The sequence below is a fragment of the Ambystoma mexicanum genome, chromosome 6p, assembly GCF_040938575.1.
Source record: "Ambystoma mexicanum isolate Mex_15411 chromosome 6p, UKY_AmexF1_1, whole genome shotgun sequence".
Lineage (NCBI taxonomy): Eukaryota > Metazoa > Chordata > Amphibia > Caudata > Ambystomatidae > Ambystoma > Ambystoma mexicanum.
In genome coordinates this window covers 480,752,362-480,766,220 of record NC_090935.1, presented here as the reverse complement: position 1 = coordinate 480,766,220, position 13,859 = coordinate 480,752,362, and the positions used below count along the sequence as shown (strand labels likewise).

The window sequence follows — 13,859 nt, the reverse complement described above, 5'->3', positions numbered from 1 at the left end:
GCCAACGGCCTGAACATCATTTTGTGTACACTTGTTTTTATTTTCATGAACATTACCCCACACTATTTGAAACTTAGCAATAAGGATTTGCAGTAGGTTTTTAGTATAGGCCATTTATTTTGACGAGGCTCCACTAGGACTGCATTATGATCATTACTTGATGGTCCTAGCTGGCCCTCATCTGTGGTCACTTGTGTCTGTCTTACCTTGATACCATGCCTTCCTTATACTTCGCTACAGAGCGAAAGAGGCATTGCTTTGTGTTGACTGCAGACTTTGATTGCTGCCATGTTTAAGAAGGATGCCATTGCAAATGTAAAGATACCCATGCCCAACACAGTAAATATTGGATAGCAATCATTTCCGAGACCAGATTTCACCTTTTATTGTCAACCGCTGTTTGACAGTTCAGAAGGACATGGATGAGAACCAAACATGAAATATGCCCATCCGAAGATAGGCCCAAACCTCTGGAGAACATTTACTGCCAAGGAATATGCAGGCCACAGAATGTATATGGAAATCATATTTGTACGTTTTAAAGGCCCAAAAAGCTGCAATACATTATTCACAAAAGAACCCAGCCTCAGCGTTCAAACACTCACTCATTCTCACAACACTCATTCTCACAACGCTGAAGCTTAAAGATAACTAGATTTCTTATGTTCTTATAGTTTGGATAACGTGTGTCAAGAAAGTGTGCTTGCAGATTAAATCCGATTTGCATTCAAAGGATCTCTTTACTTTGTGTTTTGGAGTACTGTAAAATGCAAGGCCTATTGCGGCCTTACACTGTATCATTTCAGTAAGTGGATTTGCAATGGTTTCACTTTATCAAATACAAAAGATGTAAAGTCATCCAGGAAACCAAATGTATTTTGTATTGTATTTATTTTATTGTTTAAAGGGCAGTCCTACTGTACAGAGCGTGGGTAGCCAGCATTTCATCTGGCAACTTTACAGTAGCACTGTACTGGAGATCTGTGCATCAGTTGGAATTAGTGCGTGGTCAGGTGTTGTTTAAGGGGCCACTTAAAGCTCTATTTCGTTGTACCATAGATACATTTCACTCTGAACCCTTGCATTTGAAATTCAAAGTGACCTGCCAGAGTCTTGTGACTGAAGGAGATCGAAAGAGTAAAAATAAAAAAAAAAATTAAAAAAAAAAATAGTCAAATAAAAATACTAATAAAAAATGGAAACCGTTCACAGATTCAACTTGCTGCCCCTAACCAGCTCAGGAATTAACAACAACAAAACATAAGGAGCCCATACAAAGACCTTTGGTCGTGTGCAAGCCGGTTCTAAATTGCAGCTTGGAAGAACAGATGTATGGTCTTGGGCTCTATTATGAATTGGGGCACCTTTGCAGCAAACTCCACGCCTCCCATGAAAACCACATTAGACCAGGTCAAGGGAAAGGTTACTGAATTCTATACAAAGCAAGAAAACAACATTTTGCTGCGATATGGATAGCGTTCAACTGGAGAATGTGGGGCATGTACCAGCTGAAGGAAAAAAAATGTGTAATTTTTACATTTTGCTGCTACAAGCAATAGATACCAAATTCTGCACACTTTATTATATTTATATACTGTGAGAAACCTGAAGGTATTCTCCCTGCAAGACCTCGAGAATCCCTTATACAGGTGGCAAAGGAAGGCCGGGCGCTCTCAGATCCCAACCTTGGGGGTGGACGAGCAAGGGAGGATTAGATAACCAGGATAAGGTAACTCTGGGTTGTGCTCAGGGAAATGCCCCAGGTGAGACGCTGTATAATACCGGGGAAGAAACCATGACAGAAACCTCAATTTTAGTGGAAAGGTATCTCCCAACTGATAGAAGACGTTGCACCAATCAAAACAAGGATAATCGGAGAATACCCAAACAAGCAAAAAGGTTTACGGAAGACCTAAAAACTCTCAAAGGAACTAGTATGGGCTAAAGATCGCTCTGAAAACATTTACAATGCACAAAGACAGTATATATTTATAAGAGAGAGAGACCGAGAGAGAGAGAGAGAGAGACACAGACCGACAGAGAGAGAGAGAGAGAGAGAGACACAGACCGACAGAGAGAGACACAGACCGACAGAGAGAGACACAGACCGACAGAGAGAGACACAGACCGACAGAGAGAGACACAGACCGACAGAGAGAGACACAGACCGACAGAGAGAGACACAGAGACAGACCGAGAGAGAGAGAGAGACAGACCGAGAGAGAGAGAGAGACAGACCGAGAGAGAGAGAGAGACAGACCGAGAGAGAGAGAGAGAGACAGACCGAGAGAGAGAGAGAGAGACAGACCGAGAGAGAGAGAGAGAGACAGACCGAGAGAGAGAGAGAGAGACAGACCGAGAGAGAGAGAGACAGACCGAGAGAGAGAGAGAGACAGACCGAGAGAGAGAGAGAGACAGACCGAGAGAGAGAGAGAGACAGACCGAGAGAGAGAGAGAGACAGACCGAGAGAGAGACAGACCGAGAGAGAGAGAGAGAGACAGACCGAGAGAGAGAGAGAGAGACCGAGAGAGAGAGACAGACCGAGAGAGAGAGAGAGAGACCGAGAGAGAGAGAGAGACCGAGAGAGAGAGAGAGACCGAGAGAGAGAGAGAGACCGAGAGAGAGAGAGAGACCGAGAGAGAGAGAGAGACAGACCGAGAGAGAGAGAGAGAGACAGACCGAGAGAGAGAGAGAGAGACAGACCGAGAGAGAGAGAGAGAGACAGACCGAGAGAGAGAGAGACAGACCGAGAGAGAGAGACAGACCGAGAGAGAGAGACAGACCGAGAGAGAGAGAGAGACCGAGAGAGAGAGAGAGACCGAGAGAGAGAGAGAGACCGAGAGAGAGAGAGAGACCGAGAGAGAGAGAGAGACCGAGAGAGAGAGAGAGACCGAGAGAGACAGACCGAGAGAGAGAGAGAGAGAGAGACAGACCGAGAGAGAGAGAGACCGAGAGAGAGAGAGAGAGAGAGAGAGACAGACCGAGAGAGAGAGAGAGACAGACCGAGAGAGAGAGAGAGACAGACCGAGAGAGAGAGAGAGACAGACCGAGAGAGAGAGAGAGACAGACCGAGAGAGAGAGAGAGAGAGACAGACCGAGAGAGAGAGAGAGAGAGACAGACCGAGAGAGAGAGAGAGAGAGAGAGAGAGAGAGAGACAGACCGAGAGAGAGAGAGAGAGAGAGACAGACCGAGAGAGAGAGAGAGAGAGAGAGACAGACCGAGAGAGAGAGAGAGAGAGACAGACCGAGAGAGAGAGAGAGAGAGAGAGACCGAGAGAGAGAGAGAGAGAGAGACCGAGAGAGAGAGAGAGAGAGAGACCGAGAGAGAGAGAGAGAGACCGAGAGAGAGAGAGAGAGAGAGAGACAGACCGAGAGAGAGAGAGAGAGAGAGAGAGAGAGAGAGACAGACAGCCCGACAGAGAGAGCGCCCGAGCGCCCGACAGAGAGGGCGCCCGACAGAGAGAGCGCCCGAGCGCCCGACAGAGAGGGCGCCCGAGCGCCCGACAGAGAGGGCGCCCGAGCGCCCGACAGAGAGAGCGCCCGAGCGCCCGACAGAGGGCGCCCGACAGAGAGAGCGCCCGACAGAGAGAGCGCCCGACAGAGAGAGCGCCCGACAGAGAGAGCGCGAGCACTTTAAGTATCAAGAGATAACCACGTCAGATACCTTACTCATACTTGCCAATATCAGATCCACCACTTGTATCGGCGACACCCTTCCTTCAAAAAACATTCAGCATAACATCTTTGCCCCTTTTTTCCACACGTTTTATAAACGCTTGTTTAGCGTATAACTGTGTACCAATATCCATCAAGGAAGTGGTGGTTACTCCCATTGCTAAAAAATGTGGGTTTAGTGAGAAGGATCCTTCAAACCTACGCCTAATAACATATACCCCTTTCCTTTTAAAAGATACTAGATAAAGTGGCTACTAAACTGCAGATCCATTTTGAATTTACTACAGTGTTTCACCATAAGCAATCTGGTTTTCGCCGGAATTATGGAACTGAAACTGCATTGTTGGACCTGCAAACACAAATGTTGAGTCGCTTGGATGAGGGGGGAAAATGGGCTTGCTCCTCTTATTAGATCTCTCAGCAGCGTTCGATCTCGATCACGCCAGACTATAGGAAACTTTAGCAAAAGTTGGAAACTGTTCAAAACATGCCATGGCATGGATGGATTCCTTTTTGGGCAAAAGAAGCAATATATGCTGGGGCACGGCATGTTCAGACTATTGATATGATGTATGGAGTGCCACAGGGAGCCTGTATTTCCCCAATACTATTTCATATCTATACAAGACTCCTATAAACTTGGAGGAACGAGTTTCCTTTTTACGCGGATGATTTCCAACTGGTCATGGAACCCAGTGGGGACTATACCAAGGACACCAAAAGACTTACCCAAATTTACTTGGTCATTCAGGAGTGGATCACACAGAAATGGATGTGCTTAAACAGTTCTAAGACTGAGCATATGGTCTTCGGATATACCCAGGCTAGAAAGAAACTTGACCCATCATACATAAGCTTTACGATCAACTCCTGCGATATAAAAGTGGCTGAAAAGGTGAAAACCCTGGGCAACATTTTTGAAGCCTCTCTAAAAGCGGATGCCCATGTCAAACATGTGACTAGAAATGTGCATTACCATCTAAAATTTCTACAACATTTCAATCCATTACTATCTCACAAACAATGCGAGACCTTGGTCCGGGCCATAATTATGCCTCGTTTGGATTACTGCAACGCCTTACTGAGCGGCGCAGGCAAAGGGAACATCCAAAAGTTGCAGATAGTCCAGAATGATGCGGTCAGAATAATTTTCAACACAACAAGAAGGGAGCAGCACATCTCACAGTATCGTAAGAAACTTCACTGGCTACCCATGGAAAAAGAAATTCAAGACACTGACTCTTACTCATAAATGTGTGCATGGAGAGGCCCCATTATATCTGAAGCAAATAGTATCTGAGCTCAGTGCTTCACACCTTATCATTCGACAGATGAAAGAGCTAAACGATTTGGCAGATCCTTCCCCTCTTCTGCTGCAAAAAAATTGAATAAACTCTCCATCTCAATACGAACTGAAGCAAACTATGAGGTCTCCAGGAAAAGCCTGAAAACAACCCTGTTTCAGTAAACCAGCTATTACATTTTAAAAGTTCAATGTTTTAAGTTTTGCGCCCCGATGCCTGCGGGCTATGGCGCGGTATAAAGAAGAAGAGGAGATCATCCCCAAAATGCTTTTTCCTTGTGATAATGAACGGGGGAGGATGTGTCGGCATGTATATTATGTGTGGGCTATGAGGTGCGCGTGAGGGTGCTGCGCGTAGCTTGGAACGTGCAGTGTATGACTTCAGCGCTACGTTCTATGTTTGACAGTTGGGGTCGACTGTTGTGGCCGGGTGGGATGTGCCGGTGTAAATCGCTCGCTCTCTTACCATCTAGCGAAGTAAAGGATGGCGCTGTAACAAGTAATAAACTTACCTTATATTACCTACCTGTGTGTCGGACTAGTGCAATCCTAAATTACATCAGAGAGCAGACCTGATCTTATTTGAAAGATTGACCCAATACAGATTGTACTTCAGTCCAGTGTGAAAATGACAAACCTAAGTTTGGAAATTGGTTTCCAGGCAGCTACCTGAAAAGGGGGCTTGCTGAAGGAACGACCCGACCCCATGCTGACTAGCCTCCAAGTGTCGCCAAAACAATAAGTGATCTTTAAAAGAAATTCAAGCCCAAGCTCTCCATATTGATTGAACCAGGTTAAATCTGGGAAAATAAAGGGTAGGGAGAATCCAGGGGTATGTCATTTGAGAACAGTAATGTGTCTTCTGGTATTTAAATGCCCAGTGTTCTTCTAGTTACATGGATCACAAAGTGAGGGGTTACTTCTTTAAAGCACAATGTACTTTGTATTGAGAAACAATGTAAAACCAAATCCGTAAGTGACACCAAAACGCAATGCCCTTTGTAAAATTCAATACCATTTAAAACGGAATATAGGAATCTAGGCGGTGCAGTGTGTTTTTGGACCACAGTGTCAGTCATGAGACCATCATCAGATATTGTGCTTTAAAATCAATTGGGGGAGGTATAGCCAGATAAGTGGGTTGCACAACAAAAATGTATAAGAAAGGAATTCAAACTATTGAATAAGAATTGTGCAAAGTGTTAAATTCCTCATTCCCTTAGTTTTAGAAAAGCACAAATAGACACGTGTGTGATGTGGACGAGCAAAGGGGGCAGGGGCTGATTCTGACATTGCACGTTACTGGAGAGGGTCACATCTCCAGACCAAAAACACATCAGGCTGAAAACTATGCACAAGCCTATTAAAAAGATATTTTATTTATTGCATTCGATTGTACGCCCAAACCCATGGGTATCAGAGCGTAAAGTTTCAAGAATACTTTCAAGAAAACGTATGGTTACATGAATACTTACAAAAACATCTTGGTTACAAGGTAGTGGTGCTTGATAAAGAGTACAAACGAAGTTACATACATTCTGGTCCAGCGGTATAGGTTAAATGGTATAACTGCGTAGAGCAGTGGGGTTAGTAGGTTTTTATTAGTTTCTAAAATTGTGGGTGGGAGGGCTCGATACAGATGTTGGGGAGTGAGTTCCAAATTCTAGGGGCAGCAACAGTGAAGCTGGAGTTTCCTGTTCTCGTGTTCTTTAATCTAGGGGCATGTAGGTGAGTGTTAGAATTAGAACTCAGTGTTCTTGGTGTTGTTTTGAGTGAGGCATTGATTTAAGTAAATCGGTGCCTTAGCGGTGACATGTGTGTGCAATAGTAAGCGTTTTGTGGAATATTCATGCTTGTATGGGCAGCCAGTGAACTTCTCTCCTGTGCTGTGTAATGTGATCTCTGCAGGAGTTGCAATTTATGTTTTTCTTGGTTGTTTCTAGGAGTAATACGTTGCAGTAATCGATATTGGACAAGATGAGGGCTGTAAAGCATGCAGAACTATTGGCAAGTAAGGTGGCACACTCCCGTTTAAGAATAACCCTGCTTGTATAGTGTCAAACTTTTAATAATTGGTCAATTCCACTCGATACATTAAAATAGTTATACATTTTCTTTTTTTCATTTGACACACAAGAGGGTTAGTTTTTTTCTTCAATTTTATAAATAGATCTTTTGTTCGAGGTTTATTATAACTAGCAAAATGTAGGTAAATTATATGTTGTTTAAGAGGTAGGCGCAGATCGTAGGAATACCAGTTGTGTCTATGCTCTTTCTTACAATGTCGGGGATGTCTGTAGGACCGGTTTTGCAGCATTTATCTCAAGGTGATTTTCCTTAGCATGGGCCTCTAGACCCAACAGGGCACGCTCGAGTCCTATCATATTGAGCTTATCTAATCCCTACACCTACAATAGAAGCTAAGCCTCAAAAAGGTATTGGAGACCGCTAAAATGTGCCAAACTAGGCCTTCCCCAATATGATGTCCCACTGCGGAAGATGGCCCCTCGAAGCAGGAACCTTGCGATTTCCTTCTTCCAGGGACAGCATCCTCCTCTATGGTACCCGCTTCCTCATGCAGCAGTATAGCTGTTCTGCCTCGGCGTCCAACGTCAGCGCGCGACTTACCTCGCAGCCAGAGGAACAGATACTAGACGCGTTGCTACTCTCGTAGCTACGGCGTTCCAGTTCATTTTTCTCGCCCCGTCCTTTGTTCGTGGAGCCTTTATTTGTCTCGTCATCAGACTCGTGCCTATTTTCTAATGCACTCTATTTCAGCCTTCCTGTTTTTGCCTCCCTCACTTTGCAAACTCCTGCCTTCCTGTGCAAACATTGACGGAGCCTTTTCACCAGAGCCTGAGTATTGAGAAATCTCTGTGGGAACTCCACGGAGCACGCCATTAGGGCCACCACCCCCAGATGGTTTCCTTACAGTTATCTGCTGGTTCAGAATGCACAGAGGCTCAGGGGCTTCTAGGATTTCCTCCTGATCATCTGCTTACTAGTTAGTGTTACTTGGCTAGTTTAACGTTAGCCAATACAAACATTTTGGAGCTGCAACACAGCCGGCGCAGGCATAAAACACGTGATTCTGGACTGACCCACCATACATTGCTCCTAAAAGATGTACGGGATAGACTGGTCCTCTTTCTCTGAGCTTGAAATTGTATGGGTCTCCCGCTCACCTTTTTTAATGACCTATCCTTTTTACCCTAGAGAGGCCCAGGTAAGAAACTGGTTTAGAAAAATTGGAAGACGCCATCATCTGCAAGAATCAAGGTCTGGACGGAAGGACAGAAAGAATGAGACTGCTAACCTTGCCAAAACACTACAATCACCTTTAACTCTAGAACAACAGTGACTGGTTTGAGAGGAGCTTCAGGGAACTCTTAACGGACTCTGGGACCAGCCCAAAGGGACACTAAGTTACTTTACACATGGCACCTGCCACCATGGCCTCCATGCCCCAATTCCCAACCACCCATCAAGACTTCTCTGTAGTTATGGGCTACCTCTAATGGGCTCCTTACTCCTACAGTATCTTTAGGTCAGACATGGCATTTCACCACAAAGCTGAAGCATCATCTGAATGTCCCGACTAACCATCCTGCTTGCGGAGGCAGGTGTGGTCTTCTCCGGTGCCAGCATCGGAGCCGAGGTAAAACACTTGCCATTATACTGTCACTCTTTTTCTTACACCATCTTCTATTTGATACAGCAAGTTTTTCCTTCTCCAACCCAAACTGATGCCCATTGCTGTACTTATGTGCTCTTGCAATTAAGTTTTTTTATAAAGGCTAAAAAAAACCTTTAGGTACTCTATGGGAAACATGCCTAATCAAGAAACAGCATGGGTAAAATTGGGCAGAACTGACAGACCCGTGAAAGGGCAAAAATAAAATTAAAGTCGGTGTTCAAAAAGAGGCTACTGTAGTATATCGACATTGAGACCCTCATTAAACTAAACATCTGTCACACTTAAATACTTCCTGGATTATTAGTTAGCAACGAGCAGGAATCACAGGGAGCCCAACAAAGTGGTTTTTAAACTGCAGGGAGGACCACATTCCACAGTTGTGCACCAACACCAAAGTTGGTAAACTCAGCCTGCCGAGGAACTAGCACCCAAGAAAGCTACTTTCGATTAAGCCCATTGGACGAATTTCAGAATGAAACATGCAGCCAATCAGAAGTAATTCAGGCGTTTTCTGTTGTGCAGACATTAGGAGAGTGAGCTGAGGTGAAGTAATCCAAATCAATCCATAACAAAGCAACACAAATTGGACCTCAACCAGAAATGGAGGTTCAGACACAAATAAATATGCAGCCCTACCCGATGGACTGAGCAATATACCTGCAATACAGTTACAAGACTGACAATTGATCTAGCCACCTCTGCGTTGCTAGTGAGTGCCACACGTATGTGCTTTTCTATTAAAAAAGTTTCACTGCAGTCTGCTCCGTCACCGTGTGGCCTTTTCAGCCTGCCCTCCATTGCTGTGGAGGAGGAGGACAAATCTGCATTATGTATGCCTGACCATACCTGCCCTATACCATATGTACCTATTTCACTGCTATTCCACACCACCTTTCAAGCCATCTACAAAAAGGAGTGATGGGCATCAGGCATGAACCAGAAAGCAGGAGCAATTCCCGAGGAACAAATCGTTAGCACACACTAGTATGCCAAAAAGGTAACTTCCCCAAGCGATGCAAACTATAACCTTTTGTCATCATAAAAATTATTCTAGCTTGTTTTAAATACTCTAGAACAGTATTTTTTTCTTATGTATTGTCGAATTTATTTTATTTCATTATAACTGTTAATGTAACTTTCCTTTATACTAATTTCGTGTGGAAGGAATTTATGCTACAACACTCGCTGAAAAAAAGAGGCCTTTATGCAATAAAATCTCCAAGACCTACAGGATGTAATGCTTCATTAAGCACATTCTAAAGGACACAACGTTAAGTGGCACAGTTATGTTTGTATGGTACCAATTGATCAGGGGAGTGAATGCTAAGTCCCGTTAGCCACCCCCACAAACTGCCCTCCGTAGAAAGGTGGCCTTGCCCTGGATGTTAACCACCAAATGGACCCCATGGGGCAGGACGGGTTACAGGCAGCGGGATTTTGTTCTAGACATGTGGTAGCAATTTCAGAGCGATCAGCATTCTGAGGAGCTATACTGCAGGAGGTCTGGACAGGATTTGTTTGCTTGCATTGGACAAAGGTGGCATGCCCCTTATGATATGATGCGCTTAATACCCAGATGTTTCCAAGCGCGGACCAATGGATTGAAACTGTGGTGCTCCGCATCACAGTGTTTCCAAGACGAGCATGTTGCCCCTGAGCTATACTCCCAAGACAAGCCATGAAAACACAAATGACATGGAGGCTGTCTAAAACTCCCTAGCAAGATTGTGTTTTTTTAACCTCACTTGTTCATATTACTTATATTTCCAACCTCTCACTTACAAAGGTAACTATTTTTCACATCAATTAAGTCGATTTCTGTAATCAGAAAGTACGTTGATTTTATGTGGGAATGGAACTGTTTCCACCATGATCAATAAGATGGTCAACTGTAGTAATTAGGTGACTAAGGTTAGTCACATTTCTGCAACAGGGGCATAAACCAATCAGGACCCTGACAACTTATATTCAAAGTATATATCTGCTGCATTATCTACTTGTGTAGAAGTGAAAAAAATATAGTCAGTAGTAAGAACATTTTGGAGGGAGGGGTGGAGGGAGTGTACTAAAATAAAGTTATTTGATGCAAGGCGTCGAGTTAAACATTACCACCATTGCTCTGGGTAGCCTTCCATTTCATAATTCTTCAGAATATCTGTGCTATTACAGAAGAGTACAAGCTAATAGTAATTTTTCGACCACCAAACAGTGCTGTTTAAATGGTTAGGCCATGTACCCTCTGCACTGGAACACAAGTCATCGCAAGCATCTTAGGCCTTGTGATCTAACAGCTTGGGCAGGACTGCTCACATTGGTGGCAGGGCCAATGAGGATTGCAAACAATGGTATGGAAGGCTGACAAAAGCAATGCCAGTGATTATGAATGATTCGGAGACTTACATCCATCAGACGGAGAGCCCTTACAAAGTACATTCAAAGTATATAGTCTGCATGGGTAGAAGTGAAAAAATAAGGTTGGTTGCAAGGAAAATGTAATTCAGGTGAATAGAGCGTAGTAAAAGCAAAAACGGATTATTTTTCTTTGAATTAGGCTAAGGTAAGAGCCAGTCCCTTTGCACTAAAACACAGATAGGATTTGAGGAGAGAAATCCTAGTGGCGCATTTGGTCATTTACCCACCCATTGCCATGTTAATCCCTATGGCATTCCCATCAACTACTTGGCCCTCCCTACTGAAAGATACCCTCTTGGGTATTCTGAGCGAGCTCTGTCATAAATAACACCAAACTTTGTGCTGTATGTGGCCTGCTAGTGTTATATTTAAGAATTCTTTTTAGTGTTAAATGCCCCATTTGTGAGCCACTTTTAAGGCTTAATTGCTTCTGTAAACACGCTCCTGTTGCACATTAAGAGATTTTTTTTGCGTCTTCATCCAGTTGATTTTTAAGCAATGGTGGTTTCCTTGCATCTCTTACTTGCACTGGAGTTGTGACTAAAACAAGCATTTGCTAAAACAAGCATTTGCAAAGCCAACCGTTTTGGCGTTGTACAGGTATTAGACAATTACACCATATGCTTAGATACTTGCACCGTTTTTTCAGATGTTAGCATCTTATGGCAAGGTGGTACCCTTTTGGCAATGCCTGGCAAATGCCTATCCCATGTGTACTCAAAATCCCAAGCTGTTGGCTTTGCCAATGCGTGTTGGTTTCAGTTTGTCTTCCTGAGTTAAAGTGTCTATGCCCAGAAGTGCATGCCTTGCTTGTTACACCCATGGAATCAAGCTGCCCCTCACTGAGTTGGTCTAACAATGCCCTACCTCAAGGCTAGGATGGCAAGTATGGACAAGCTTTAGATCTTCTCATCCGTACTTACCAGTGGGGTTGTGACCTTGTCTGTGTAGAAGTCTAGCCTGCACGGCAAGAATTTTTGATAACATACTGTCTGAGTAACTGTTACACAGGGTTTGTGTGCAAGCAGACCACCACGTGTATTGTACATGCTCTGCCCTTCTCCCCTGAAAGCCAGCAAGGGCTATACAGGCACCCCGTTTGAGGTCTTGTATTTTTAATATATCTCAGCAGGAGATTATTTTATAACAGGAAGTGATCAGAAGGGAAGGTTTTGAAAATATGTCCAAGTGTGATTAGAAATTACAGGGGAACAGAACAAGCTGTGTGAACAATGACTGCCATGCATTTTATTTCACTTTGTGCCTGTCTTGTACGTTCATTAATTTGCAGGCTGGAGGTTGTAGTGTACCTACACTTCAGGTTCTGCTCAAATTCTGGCTTTACCACTTAAAGTGTGATCATGGGCAAATGTAATCTCGCTCTGCCTCAACTGCCAAAATGAGGTGCCCTTAGTAGTGATTCAGTTTTCTGTAAAATATTCCAAAAAAAAACCCTCACTGTGGGCTTAATAGATGGTTAGCACAGGGGTTAGGGCATGGCAAGGAGAGATCCATGGTTAGGGCATGGCAAGGAGAGATCCATTTTTCTTTGGAAAATACGATACCACATTTATTGAACAAAATGACATTCAATAACAAATTAACACGTCGTCATGGACAATTGCGTTCTACAAACCGCATGTACTAGAAAATAGTGTACAGGGGTGTCAGGGAAACAGCGACCCCCCTACCTGCAATGCCCCACCGGGAGCGATACCAGGAGGCCAGAAACCCCTCAACCTGCAAAGTCTGCCTCCTGGTTCCATTCCCCTCGTCCTGCCTCTCTTTCTCCTGCATGCTAGCACTCCCGCGCATCCTCAACTCAAATTTGCATCAAAAAATGTAATTTTGCAAAAAAACAAGATGTCCCATTCCTTGCTTCAGTATTCTGGAAGGAAAGTGGGGGGCGGGCACTTAGTCTTTCACAAGATGCCGAGACAACAAACATCTCCTCTGTGGAGAAGCTACAGTGTTAAGGGAGGCACTGTTGATGCACACCATCTGAGATGGAATATGCACTGGGTGCCTCGTTGCTCATCCCTGGAGGAGGCATTGTCCTTCGACTTGATCCAATCAGGCCAAGAAGATGTGGTTAGGTGGGAGTGGTGGTAAATGGGAATGGTGGTCAGGGGAGCTGATAAAGTTACTGGGGGTAAATGATGAAGGAGGAGTGGATAGGTTAGAAAGGGAAGAGCAGATTGATATTGCCACACATTTTTTTCTGCTTCTCTTTTGCTCTGCATTACATTGAAAAACAGATACACAACTTTTGTTCTTAGGCCACAATTAATTGGGACCAGCCTCTTGTTCATGGATCTGCAGTATACCGTTTATTTTTCATGCTTTGGCAATAGTATTCCTTATGCAGATGGGGGAGCCGTTGGAAGATGAAGTGAGTAGCCAATCGAAGGTGAAAGTAGCAATGGAGTTTATGTAAGGAAAGAAAGGAGCAAATGGAATAATAGAGCATTCGAATTTTTAAGGCGTACTCGAGAGCATGTGACGAGGGGAAGGAAGGGGAGAGCCGATTTCCCACTTGAACAAATTGAGTGGTTCTGGCCAAATTACAATGTGCCCGAAAACCCTAGAGAGCCGTTATTCGCCTAAATACTGATACCAACAGTAGTAAAAACTAACATTTAAAATAAAAATACACAACACTTGTTGCACTCATGACAGCCATTAACTGCTTCAAACACTCCACACCCATGCCCTGCCTACCCAGGGACATCTGCCAGTCATGTCCAAGAATCCTTTGCTTTAAATCTGCC

General features: G+C 44.1%; 1 protein-coding gene across 2 annotated transcripts in view; it reads right to left on the bottom strand.

Moving 5' to 3' along the window:
• The window catches only part of MTREX (Mtr4 exosome RNA helicase), a 1,095,475-nt gene that overhangs the window by 1,080,578 nt on the left and 1,038 nt on the right, over positions 1–13,859 (bottom strand). The gene's annotated exons all lie outside the window — the stretch shown is intronic.